Below are 14823 nucleotides of genomic sequence, written 5' to 3' on the forward strand. Positions count from 1 at the left end.
TGTGAGAAGGGTGAAGTGCCGAGGAGTGATATTTTTTTGCTGATCATTGTCAATGAATTAGCAAGAAGCATTATCTTGTGTGTAAAAGAACAGAGCCTACAGCTAGAGAAGGAGATACAACATCAAATTGTGAAGTGTACTATAAAGATTAGTATTAGAAAACTAATGAATAATGTCACAAGACCTTAAACTAGCTATTCTCATTGAGTCAGCTTGTTAGATCATCAGATTGCCTAGCTGAGAAACTTGCTCCCATTACTTGCGTGTTTGTGGTGTCAAACCCAATTAAGTGTTTCTCCAGATGAATTTTCATTCATTAGAGTTGGAAAGCCAAACAGAAAAAAAGAGCCACAGTGGAACGGAATTTGTTTCCCCTTCACGAGCAGAGTTTTCTCCATATATAGGTATCACAAATATGAGAAGCACACACTGAAATCAGCTCTAATAACTGTCACAGCCCTGCAAGCTTTGCTTTCTCTAACACCTAGATTCTAGAACAGAAGCAGTAAGGAGCTCTACCATATTAACCTGAAAAATCCAACACAGCAGGAAAATTTCTACCTGTCTACTCAACCAGTGCAAATTCATGCCACTGATTTCATCTGAGCGTAATTTTTACCACCCATCTTTACAGGAGTGTTATACAACAGTGGCTAAGTTTTGAAATTGCTTGTTTCCTGCTCTGAACTATCTTAACCTCATGCAGTGCGCCTAATAAACTGCCATAGAAAACTGATGAAATACTAAGGCTGTTTGGTTGTCTCAGTTTTTAAGAGTAAATACTGCAGTCTTTTTTTTTTTTATTAATAAAATGCAAAACTTGCCAGATGTTGAGTTTGCAGTGACACTTGCTGTGTTCCTGAAGCATTATGAGGGGAACCTGTGAATTTTAAGTAGAGGCAATCAATAAGGTTTGAGAAATATTATATTAAAACTTATATCTTAAGCCCATGATCCTGACAGAGATGACACTTAGGACATACTCAGTCATCATCATTTTTATCATTTTTCCTACTGTGTGAAAACACTACTGATCTTGTTTTGACTGTCAACTATACAAGTATACTATTAAACTCCTCATTTAATAAAATAAGCATTTTATAATGTGATTTAAAACTCTAGGTGCAATGCAGTCAACATCAAACAGTGGCTTAAATCTCTTCCACTAAAATTTAGATTTGTAATCAGAAGATTGGGGAAGGATTGTTTGGTTTTTAAAGCATCTGTGACTTATGATAGCAAAGGTTTTATATTCAAGAACATGTTTTAAAGTAACATGGGGTGCTGTTAAAGAAGCCTACTCCCTCCAGCTGAACTGAAATTAGGTTGATTTCCTTCAGTTTCTTAATGGACAGATAATCTGAATGTTCAGTTTTGAATCTGTTATACAATTGCTTCTTTATTCTGAGTCATTTGGTAACCTCCAAAAATAGTTCACTCTTCTTGAATTAGCAGCATAGTGTTATAGATCATGTAGACAGAAAAGCCTATCTCCTTGCTTCTGCATAGCAAATATGCTACAGGGCTCTCATATCAGAAAAGTCGTTGCAGTGTATCTTAACTCTAACAGATGTTACTGCTGGCCTCCTCCAGAGCCGGAAGGGAAAATAAAGGAAAGAAAAGCAATGGATCACAGGCCAAAACAATTGCTCGATTCCAACAGTAAAACACTATGTCCATGGAGGTGGACTGTGAGATAAAAATGTTTGTTCGGAGGCACCATAACTAATTTTTTTTCAGGTCAGTACCCAACAGGTAGAATAGACGGTGATATCATTTTTGCAATAGCAAAACTATCTGTTTTACAAAAAGACCCAATTTTTGATGGAATCAGAAGCTTCGAGTTCCAGCTTTTCCAGTGATGTCCTGCACATAGGAGTCCAGGAACAGATAAAATCCATTTACCTGTTTTTCTGAAGTACTACTAAACTATTATTTGGCAGGTATTCTTCCGGGATTATTCACTCAGGTAGATTAGATTCTCATTTGTTTTGCTTTTTAACTATGTGATAGGTGTTGAGAGAATTAATTTCCAATAAAAAATAGCCTCAGCAAACTGGTGAAATAAGAAATGGTAGCTGGAAAAATTACAGAAGTCCAAGGGAAATATGTTTTAAAATATTATTTAATCAAAGGCAAACAAATCTGTCATGAAATTAGAAAGGACTTTCAGATGAATGACAAGTCACTGTTGTCAATCCAAGCTTTGCTGAGAAAACAAACCAATTTGAGAACAAAAAAGAGCAATGTGCTGGAATTTCACGCATACCATATAAACAGTCCATGCAACTAATGTACCAAGGATCAAAAAAAAAAATTTTTGTTGTTGCAGCTTGTGGAAAATCCTAGCATTTTCCATGTAATTATGCAGAAAAAGTAAACATACATGTCTCACATTCCCCTTTCTAATGTTCTGAGAAGGTCACAGTATTAATGGAATGTAATACTCTGCATTTTCATTGAGAAGACATGGAATATTTTCTTCATGCATCTCAGGCCTTCCTGAAGGTGTTTGTTGTTATTATTTGATATCAGTTGCCATAAAGTTCTCGCCCCCAACTGTTCATTTTTGCAAAGGGCCTGCCATGAACTTTCATCTCCTTTTTTTTCAATTCTTCTGTCCAAAGGTATTTTGAAATAGAAGAAATCATACTCCATTTCTACCACTAAAACCAGGAGACCCTTCTCTGCTGGGCTGGCAGAAAAGATGGCTTAATCCTGCAGTGAATTAACTGCTTCCCTCCAGGACAAAACCCAGCTGTGGGTTCCCTGAGAAATTTATTCTCCCTCTAGATAAAAGCCTACAAAAATAAGATGTCTCCTGGGGTTTACTGTGCTAGGGTGGGGGAGGGGTGGGGGGATGGAATTTTTTTAATTTTACTGCACTTATATTTCCTGTAGGGGAGGGGGCATTTGTGAAATGTGCATACATAGGCACAAGTAGAAGTCAGGGTAGCAGATCTGATCCTACTAGAATCCTATCTCTGATCCTGAAGTGCACAAAGGAAGTAATGAAATAATTCTTTCTAAGCTCTTTCCTAGAACAAAACATGAGATATTTTTCCTTATCCATACAAATGGTCAAGATGCAAGTGTATGAATTTTGCTAACAATACCCCATAGAACTTAGCTGTCATGGCAGAAAGTGTTTATTTTCTAATGTTAAACATCCCCATTTATAAATTCCACGAGTGTTGTAATAGAGGCTCCTTATCTACCTGTTTTCCACCATTCAGTGCTTTTTATCTTTTTATGTCACCTCTGAGTCTTCTTATTTCTATGAGAGCTTTCCTATGCCTTCATTCATTGTTGTAGTTCTTTTCTGAAAAACCATCTAAACCCACAGTATCCTCTCTAAAATAAGGTGACCTGTTCTATACAGGTTGCTCCAGGTGAAAATGTATTTATGAGCCACGTAACAACATGTCAACACTTGTCTTTACTGTTCACAAGCACCTTCCTAATGACTCCTAAGTCATCACATTCCTAATACATCTTTTTAGCCACAAATGTACATGGTGTGAGTAATAATAATGAACCTTCATGTTTATGTCCCTTTTACCATCTTACTACTCTTAATGCAAAAATCCTGTAAGGGCTGGCTAGTAAACAAGAAAGATTTTTTGAAAAAATGCTAAGATTTCAACATTCCACTTCAAAACAAGGCTCTCAAATATTAAAAAAAAAAAAAGAGAGAGAGAAAATGTGCACAAATCACACAAAAAAGCTCAGATTCTCTCCCTGGGATCTTCACAGTCTCCTAGTGACCAGTAGCTCAGCTGTGGAGGATCATACCATGTATCCAGCAAAGCCCTCTGACTTCCTTTTCCTCTCTCTTCTGTGATAAAGACTAACAGATGATCAAGATGCAATTTCCTTTTTCAAGAACAGTTGTTCAGTTCCTTCACAGACCTCCTACTGTTTTGTTATGGGGCATATACCCTAATTTCAACTTAAATATTTGGAAACAATGTTTTCTTTGTCTATATACCCATGTATAGACATTAATATCAAATATGGTGAAACTGATAGTGCAGTAAGATTTGAGTTTGACCTTCATACAAAACATAATTGTAAGTGAAATAGTCAAAATGGCCTTTTCTTAAAACAGTTTGTTTTGGAAAATTAGAAATCAGTGACATTCTTAACATAAAGCTAACACCCATTCCTATAATCTGGTTGTATGCTAAATGTTCTTCATTTTGCAACTTTTTCACATTACAGTTTTCAATATTTTTCAATTTTTTTCATTCTGTAAAGCAAAAGATGAAAGAAAAATGAACTCAGAGCAAAGACTGAGCTCTAGTGAAGCAGTGGATTGCCTCCAGAGAGGGTTATTGAGAAAATTCTGCTAGCTTTCAATTGTTTCATCAAAACTAAGTATTGCTAACTGAGACTTTAAAATCTTGTGTGTATAATCATGGTGTATGTATTAGGTAATCTTCATTTAAGGCTGAAGAAACATGTAAAACAGTTTAGGAAAAAACTTAGCATGAATCTATACTCATTTATTTTATTCATTTTATGATTTACTGAAACATATTCTTCACCAAAGGCAGTTAGTAATACAACTAGCAACTCAATGGAGTGCTTATAGATATGTCTGAAGGTTGCATCCTCCTAAAGGGATGTTCAGAGCTCCAAAATGTGAGTATTTCAAACAATCTCATTATGTTTTAGATAAAGGAGTTCATCTTGGTTTACTTTCTGATTTTCAACCTTTTTTTACAGGAGCACTTCGAAAGGCTTATGTACATATATATATATACATACATGCATATATGTACCTGCAAACACAGGCACAAGCATGAGGTAGAAGTTCCCTCTCCTTTTCTTGCTTAATCATATAATTCCAGCATTACCCAACCCTCTGGCACCACAGCATAGCACAGTACCTAATGCGGGAAAGACATTATCTTTTCCATCCAAAAAGAAGCCCTGGTTCTGTGGATCCCTGAGCACAGTAAGCACAGAACTGAGATTACTGTTCAGGGCTGGTGCTTCCAACACATGACTGTGCAATGTCGTCTCTGAGACATGAAACACACTGTACTTAGTGGTGCTAACAGGCGGGCAGCACTCCTCCTAAACTCTCAGTAAATCTCTGCTAACACTATCAGCTGGAGGTCTTGTCATACATGTCACAAAAGTCTGGTCTTCCATCTCCTGCTTTAATAGTCTTATTTCCTCTTTCAATAGAAAGTAAGATACAGGCTTATGTAGGGTAGCAAACCTTGATGTATCAGACATAGAATGAGATTTAGGAGCGTGAGTCATGCTGATGGGAAGTATTTCTGGGCCTGCTTTTTGATAGCCTCCTCTTTTATTATTTATCTTTTAAAGAAAAAATTCACCATTTGTGAAACTTTACAAGAGCTTTAGCTTTCATCAGTCATAAAAGTTCCATCACATCAGAAATGTTAAAGATATTGATAACAGTTTTTCATATCTTTTAAATGAACTGCTTTGGCTTCAAACAATCTCTGGTCAAATACATTTCTTGTATTTCCAGAATTAAAATGTGTTCAGATTTCTGAACTAAAAAGATGCAATCTGACTTGAAACTTAGATTTTTTCATAATGTGTCAAACACAGAGATGTACACAGCTGTCTAATGCAGCTATAGTAGATAGCTGTATGCATACATTTTCAGTTAAATTCAAACTATTTTTTTTTCAGAATTGTGAGAAGCTGGAAAATTTACTTTGTGCCCAAATTTGCTATAAACAATGGCAGAGCCAAGAACTTATAATCTGGTGAGATATTCAATTGTTTAACTTTATAACACACTTCACTGGGATATTTCCTGAAAAATGCAGAAAAGCTCTCTGAAACTGTGCATCTCAGCTGGGTTTTTCCCCTTTTCATTTTGCTTCATGAAAGCAAGATAATATAAAGAAGCTATATTCAAGGAGGCTGCTGAGTTATTGAACTGTCAGTTAACTTCTATAACGCATGACCTGAGAAAATAAATCTGTCAATATTTTGGCCTGCAGCAGTCAGTATGTAAGGCTGAAGTACATCCATTGTTGTATCATAATGCCTGATTGATGATTTCTTAACAACAAAACCATAGGCATCAATACAGAGTTGGTCACAGAGATTCACAAAGAATAGACTTACACAAAAAACTGCTGTTGTGTCTTTCAATTTCTGTTATTGCCTGGTTTCAATATTATATCAAATAATGGCTTAATTTAAAACAGAATATAAAATCAGACACCTGTCCTAACCATCTCCATTATCTTACAAATAACACATTAAAATGTGTATTTTTTTTTCTGAAATCAGGATTTCTCTCTAGCTATTTTATAAAGTACTTTAGTCCACCACTTAATTTTATTTTTTACCAAAGTCTCTTTGGAAAGTTAGCATGATTTTTTTTCTTTTTCCAGCAAGACAAATATCCTTCCTGGTCTTTACAATCCACTCTTTCAATTGCTCATTATTACTGATGTTTTCTTAATCACAACTTTTTTTCAGTTCATGCCAAATTCCTTTTATTTACCTAGGTGGGGTCATTACAATGGCCAGATGCTAAAATATCGACCCCCTCTATTAGGAACACCTACAAAATATTTTTTTTGGAAATTATTATCCTGGCACAGTGAAACGCAAGTTTAGGACTCAAAAGCACACACATACACAAAAGGATGCATACAAGATGTGGCAAGATGGTAACTGTATACTGAATGGTGATCAAGTATTTTAAAGATTATGTAGTATTTTTCCATGCCTCTTCATCTATCCACAACCTTTTCAGAAAACAGATGTTGCATCCAGAAGAGACTTATGAAACAAGAAACTAGGAAGAGTGGAGCAGTTGTATGAACCCTGCCATTATGTAGGTGCCACATGCTGAGGGAGGCACTGGAAAGAGGAATCACAGCTCGGAGGGGCTGAGGTTGTCAGCCATGGCTATGCAGCTGGGATACAATGGAGTAAGGCATGAAAGACACCAGCAGTGAACAAAGCTATAAAGATCTGTGTGAGGGAGGAGGCTTCACTGAGAATCCTGAACTCCCTGTTCTGAAGGAGAAGACCCAATGCATTTGTATCTGCGGAGTGAGGGGGAAAGGGCCAGGCAACTTTTCTTGACATCTTCCATACATATGAAGTGGAGGAGGGACAGCTTGATTGCCAGAGACAGAGAGGCAGTTAACAACAGAAGGAGAGAGCAAGATGCATGTATACCTCACATTTTCCCTCAGCTGTTTTAGAGCTAGTCTTTTCTAATGCCATTTACCAAAATACCCAAATTCTTCATTTAATAGTAAAAAACCACATTTTTCACCTTTCTATTGTACCACATGAGTTAAATATATCTGTTCAGAAAATGACCACTTTTCGTTTATTTCTATCTTTCTGTGGTAAAATGACACCTCCCACACACACATACACACAGTCTCCTGCTATTTAGATATAGTGTGCCCTAAAATGTTAATTAATACCGTAAAACTGGTTCGCCTCCCTGAGCAACTGAAAAGCATTTTAAGTTGTGATATGGGGTTTTTTACTTACTTGTTTTTACTTTTAAGAATGTATCTTTACAGTTGTGACTAACTTAAGGTTGCAACTCCATTACATAATTCTTCCAGTTTCAATTAAAATCCTAATTTTTTTAAGTGTCCCTTAAAGCATCATACACAGGAAAAATAAAGCAGAGAGAATACTACAGTACTAGTACAGTAGGAGCATACAACTGCAGCATTTCATTTCTGACTTACCTACTAAGAATATCCACATATTTTTACTTCCCGCCATGGCCTCTTAATTTCCAGTGTGTTTTTCTTTTTTTTTTTTTTAATTTACTGATTACTACATGCCATATTGTAGCACAACAGTGAGAAAGTGCTACATGAATTATGTATGCTGGTTTCAAAACCCCAATGAAAAAGACAGAAACAGCAAACAGTGTGCTTTGAGTGGTGATCTAAAGGTTACTTGATGTAGCTCACCAGTCTTGCCAAGAAGAGTAAGCCCCAAGGGAAAGGAGTATTGATAGCAGTGGACAGGAAGCCTTAAAGATGCTCCATAGCAGAACAGCCTCCCCGAATTCAGTTCCAGCAGAAGAGGGGAGAAAAAACAAACTTGCTACAGATAAATTTCACTGCCAAGTGTCAGAGAGCATCCAAGTAAGTTACAGTGTATCTGAATTGTGACAAAATAAAGGGTAAAAGGTGGTTTCACATAAATTGTGTATCTGAATGGGCCCGATCATTGCAGAACGCCGTTTACTGCCTAAATACAATCTGCAAGTTCCAAGGAAGGCCTACAGAAACTCAGAGATAGATCATAATTGCTCCCTCTGTCTCACACTACTAGGGAAGCCAAAGCTGTGTTCCATATAGGCTACATTTTTTGGCAGAGTCCCTAAGTAAGGCCAAAAAGATACCTAATCTGGGGCTGACTGAGAAGAGTTGGTCAATTCAAAATGAGTGGGAATGAGCCAAATTTTGTGTGCTGCTCTTGACAGCAACCTCTACAGCTGTGAAGTCAGAGAAATGAGAGCTCCTAGACTATCCTGAGGTTGTGGTAAGGACTCATTGCTAAAGGCCAGTTTTTTAAGATCTTTAACAGAAAATCCAAATACTATTACATCCTTTGCATTACATGATTCCCACTGTTAAAAAACACTGCTTACAATTACTGTGGAGTCTCTCATATGGCTGAAAGACCATATTCAAGCTAGGCTTGGCTGTGAAACTATGCAACCCCCCGGTGATAAATGCTGGATCTTGTTATGATGTCAAACAATTCAGATTAACTGGAACTAGGACTTGATGTCTAAATTGCTCAGAGATTTAACTAGAATGGAAAAGTAACTGTGGGGATTTTTGGTTGTTTTTACTTTACTAATCTTAATATCATTAAAATATGAAAATTCCCTAGAAAGAAATCAAGAAGGTTCAGTGTATCTTGTAAAGTAGTCACTTTAAATCTTTTGCATGCATTCTCCCTTAGTCCCAAGGTCAATGTATACTACAGAGTTCAAGGAGCATCTGGATGACGCTCTTAGTCATATAGTTTAGTTTTAGGTAGTCCTTTGAGAAGAAGGGAGTTGGACTCTGTGCTCCTTACGGGTCCTTTCCAACTCAAGATATTCTATAATCCTGTGTTTACAATGAACTTTAAAAACACAAATAAAATGTAACCATATTAATGAATATTTGTACTATAGGCAATAGCAGACCATCAGAGAGCATGTCAGATACATGGACCTTCTGCACTATCAGGTCTTATGCAAAGAAATAGTTTCTCAGAAGAGGTGCTAACAGAAAATAAAACAATTTAATTTAACTTTTTTTTTTAATATATAGTCCTTGTGAAACACTTTTTCCTCCTAAGTGTTTTCAGTTGTCAAAAAATTGCATTGTAAAATCCTGGCTCTGCTTTTCTTTGACTTGGCTTCTCAAACATTCTTCATATGGCTTTCTGTGTCATGAGAAAAGACAGTTATTGTGTGTGGGGGGGGAAACCACCTAGCAGCAGCTTTGGCTTACCAGTGATACCTATACACTGCCTGCTGTTTCTTGTTGACCTGGGTTTTTTTCCTGCTTATCACTAGACCCAGTGGCAAAAAATACTCAAATGATCCTGACTGGGAATTAAAACAAACTTATGTCTCACTTGCAGGACAATATTACTCAAGGTTGTTTCTCTAAAAGGGACAAGCTATTATCACTCCTGATATATCAACCCCTGCTTTGCTTGTCTACCTAGATTACAAACAAAATTGTAATTGTCCTAGACTTTTTATCAAGTTCTGACACATTCCCACAAAAGAAATTAGAAATGTGTAAAAGGAAGAGAGGATTCAGAAGCTCCAGATGAAAATGCAGAATAACTTTGTTTGTTGATTTATATTGTGTTTGAATTACTGTTTCCTTGGAAAACCAAAAACTTTAGATTACTCAATAAATTGAGTAATCAATTTATTGATTACTCAATAAATTGAGTAATCTGGACACATCTGGTTATAAGAACCCAACATTCTGAGAACTAATAAGCTATCTGTTGTTTAATAAAAGTAGAAGGCCCTTTGTAGTTCCAAGGAGCTAAACAAGATTTTGAGCTTAGACTGGGTGACAAGGTGTCATGGTTTAACCCCAACCAGCAGCCAAGCCCCACACAGCTGCTTGCTCACTCCCACACCAGTGGGATCAGGGAGAGAATTGGAAGGGTAAAAGACAAAAAACTCATGGGTTGAGATAGAGGAAGTTTAATAAGTGAAGCAAAACCCATTCACACAAGCAGAGCAAAACAAGGAATTAGTTCATTGCTTCCCATGGGCAGGCAGATGTTCAGGCATTACCAGGAGAGCAGGTGCCCATCACGGGAAGACAAAGAGCATCACTTGGGAAGACAAACCCCATCACTCCAAACATCCCACTCTTCCTCCTTCTTGAGCCCCCTTTATATACCAAGCATGATGTCATATGGTCTGGAATATCCTTTTGGTCAGTTTGGGTCATCTGTCCTGGCTGCATCTGCTCCCAACTTCCCATATGCCCCCCAGCTTCCTTGCTAGAGTGGCAGTACATAAGGCAGAAAAGGCCTTGGCTCTGTGTAAGCACTGCTCAGTAATGACAAAAACATTTCTGCATTATCAACCCTGTGTTCAGTGCAAATCCAAAACATAGCCCCCTGCTAGCCACTTTGAAGAATATTAATTCTACCTCAGCCAAAACTAGCACACAAGCTTAAGCACTTCATAAATTTATTAATCTTTTGTGATGCTCTCCAGCCAATAACATACCCTCCAAGACTGTCTCCTTAACTCTGACTTGACACAGGAGGTAACAGAAAACCTGAACTTTGCACATCTGCTCCGTTTTATGCTTTTATTTCAAATCATGAATTTTCTTTAACACCACATACTGCATGTTCCTTTGTGTTACACCACAAACTGAACTCCAAAATCACATGAACAAACCCACTCCCTGGATAAACTACTTAACTATTTCTTGGATGCTCAGCACATCCAAGTGACTAAATGCAAGCATATAATATTTTTGCCAAAAGTGCAGCTCAGGGAAAGAAAAACTCAAGGAAAGAAAGAGACAGAGTTATCAGTCACATCTTGCAGTGCAGCATGATTATGCACTTTTATCATGGACAGCAAGATTACTTGTAATTAAAACAGTTTATTACAAAGCAGCCTACAGCAGAGATGGAGCAGGTTCTAGTCTTCACGTTTAAAAGAAAGGGTAAATTTGTACTACTTCTTTTTCTTTTCCATAAAGAACAGTAAATTCCATTTAGAAAAAACAAGTGATGCTGACAAGTAACACGTTAGAAACTCTCCATGAAGAGTCACAATTAGGAAAAACCAATAAACAAGGCAAATCATGGTCATTCTTACAGGGAAATAATCTTGTTCTTATGGAAAACTTTTCTGCAATTACAGATCATTCTACCTGATGACAGTCATGTGTTAAACTTCATAGTGTTATATATAGCATGCTCAACTCCACTTTATTGATCACCTCACTCTCAAGGCTACTCCTAACCCCCTGCTTTCTTGGCCTGTGCAACTTCAATTTACTCCCTTTATGAGAACACATTAGTCAAGAGATTTTAAACACATGGTCACATACTACTGCTTTGCAGATTCCTTGAACCATACAACAACACAGATGGATGGTACTTACTTTGTGAGTAGCTGTTCAGTATTTAATTTCTCATCAGTGCTAGTGGTTCAGCTTCATACTTTAGTCCTTGCTCTGAACATAACAATTTACTTACAGACTTTTTGGCACATACCACTAAAGCATTCATGCAGTTTTGGAAATACTACTTTTTCTTTTCAAAGGTCTGTGGGATTAAAAAACGGTACTAACTCCACTACATTCCATGTAATTCCATTACAGGAATTGAGGCTCAGATTTGAAAAAAATATAGGCTAAAGAGAGTTTAAATGTACCTAGCATTCAATGGCATCATTTATGTCCAAAGCATATCTCTCACAGATTTCACTTGATGCTGAGATCTCAAATGCTCATAGAGATCAGACCCTCAAATTTCTGTTAAAACTTTTCATTCCCAGTTGAAAGAGTGGTTTCAGTGAGGTGTTGCTGCAGTTGAATTTGAGTCTTCCTGCCTCTTACCTCCCAGTTACTGCAGTTTACATGGAAGTTACTATGCCTTCAGCTGGAAAGGAGTAGATGACCATGTGAGCATTGTGACTCTTATTCAGTGTAATGTAGAAAAGACTCATTGGATCCATTACAGAGGCAACCAGTGGCACAGTACTGTAACTTTCACATGATCAGTGACCATATCTCCATTAAGGGGACATTTTCTGCTTTAAGGCAACAGTTTGTTGAACTATTCAAATGGGACTTGTAAAAGCTTTTCTGCCTTTCTCTTGTTTTAATATTGTAGCAGAACAACACAGCAGGAGCAAGGAAAAAAAGCCTTCAGGAAAGCATTTCACTATGATTATTTTCTTCCTCCATTTGCAGTTCCCCTGTACAATCCCTAATTTCATAACAGGTGAAGCAGGGGATCCATAGATAAGCAGCATCCTTAATTGCACAGTTTGCATTTGTTGCTGTATCAGAACTTTTCTTTGCAATGGAAGAAGCATGGGTCTAGAGGGAAAAACTTCATCATGCAGTTAAAGTCTATTTTGCAAAGAGTAAATTATTTACATGCAGAGCAGGGAGAGGCTAATTAAAGTGACACAGGCAAAACTAATTCTGTCATTTCCTAGTGGAGGTCTAATAGGTTAGTATCGCTAAGGTGCAACAAAACTAAAAGGGAATTAAACACATACTTTGCTGGGATAGGAGGAACTCCACAAAGTTTCAAAAAGCAAAGCTTGCATCCAAGGTCCTTGAAGAATGTCTTCAGGTTCTAGAAATAATACATTTGCATGCATTCAAGTGTCATGCTGTATTGAAAGCTCCTGATTGTGGCCCTGACTTCTTTCTCATCCACTTGGACACCTTGTCCCATCATCATTCTCTCTGCATAGCTAATCACAACCACCAAACCCAAAAATTATTATAGATCCATTGCTCTTCCTTAGTATCCTAATCATCAAATCTCAAGTCTAATGCGCTTATCCTGACACACCTTAAGGTGCACAGACCAATTCCATTTTTATAGTTATTCCTGGTCCTTTCCCTTTTATTCTAATCTCTTTTTCAGCTTTGCCCACAGACTGATTTCTCGTCATCTAGGCTGAACCCCCACTGGCTCCCATTCTGTCACTGCTAGTGATCCAGAGAGTCCCACCCAGGTCCCCTAACACCTTCTTTAGTAGATGGGGACCAAGACCCACCTTTCTCATAATTTGAAATATGCCTCGAGGACAGAGCTCTAGTTAGGATAGAGGCCTGTATATATCAATTTTTTTTTTCTGAGAAAAAAAACAGAATAAAAATGGCTTTTTCTTTGTTAGAGGGATCAAAGTAAATTGGTCAAAGTACCAAGAGATGTGAACACAGCTGTTTGCTTGTCAGTGACTTGACTGATGAACCATTTCAACAAAATTAAGACCAACTGCAAATCTGTGCAGATAATTAAATATATTATAGGCAGCACCACATACTAAAGAGCTGATAAAACACACATATCATGCTCTTGAGAAAGCCATGACTTGTAAAAGGCCCTCATGAGAAATATGGCACATATGATCTGTGCATGTCAGATAGTTTCAGATATTAACACTGAGAGCAAAAACCTCTGTGCAGCATATTATGACCTCCCCCCCCAAAAACCACTACAAGGGCCAGAAAATCAATAGTCCATTGGTATTTCCTTAACAGATCCACAGCACTGCCAAGACTGGCTGCTAAAACTCACTATACAGCTTTGGACAGCTTTGGACAGCTAAATTATTTAGAGAATTTAGCTTACAGAATGTTGTGAAAACATGAGGAAAATTAGCTACTAGAATTAAAAGAAATCTCTACTGCACATATCTGAGCAGTAATTACAAAACATGTAATTTTAATGGGTGCTTATGAGAGGAACAAAAATACATATCTCCAAAACTACACCTATTTTCAAAGATCTGATTCAGGTTTTGGGGGAAGTGGGGCTTTTCAGGAAAGTCTGTTGGAATGGTTCCTCTGCTTGCTTGGCTTTAATAAGAAAAAAACAGACACAGCTTTAGCCTACATTTATTCTTAAAAACAGCTGGATGGCTGAATGAAATTTAAATGAAATTTCACCCAAAGCATACACTTTGGAACATTTCTATCCAGAGAATGGCAGAGGATTAGGCAGATCTATAAATAACTGAAATAAGAGAGGGTTTTATTTAGATGATGTTGTCTTTGAGAGGGTAGTGTCTGGCTGTTCTACCTGCTCCACCTACAGCAGTATCTGAATAGATGACAGTGGCCATGTCTCAGCTATCAGAGTTGCCTACCACATGGTACAAGAAATATAGTTTCTGAAGAAATACTGTGACCATTTTATGCTGGTGCTCTGAGGGTTGTACTAGAGAAGGTGTTGCAGATATTAGAAATTTGATTTCTGCTACCTTTTTTTGTTTGTCATCAGATGAAGATGATACAAATGTTCACCCTTTATATTCCATGAATTTGTGTGTAGACAACAATCTAGTGCAAGTATGCAGAAGTCTTTCTACAAGTCTTGCTTCCATCCTGCCTTATTCATGATCTGCATCTATGTGTGTTTATATACGAAACTGTCTCAAGCACCGTCTAAAGATATTTGTTTCAAAAAGCCGGTTAGGTCCAAAGCCTCATATTCTGCAAACATCCTGAATTTGCTGAATTAGAAAGTAATTGCATCTTAATACTTAATATGATATTTAATACTTAAGAATCCAGCCTTGCTCTT

The sequence above is a fragment of the Pipra filicauda genome, unplaced genomic scaffold, assembly GCF_003945595.2.
Source record: "Pipra filicauda isolate LSUMZ 115617 unplaced genomic scaffold, ASM394559v2 scaffold62_size3274119_pilon, whole genome shotgun sequence".
NCBI classification, from domain to species: Eukaryota; Metazoa; Chordata; class Aves; order Passeriformes; family Pipridae; genus Pipra; species Pipra filicauda.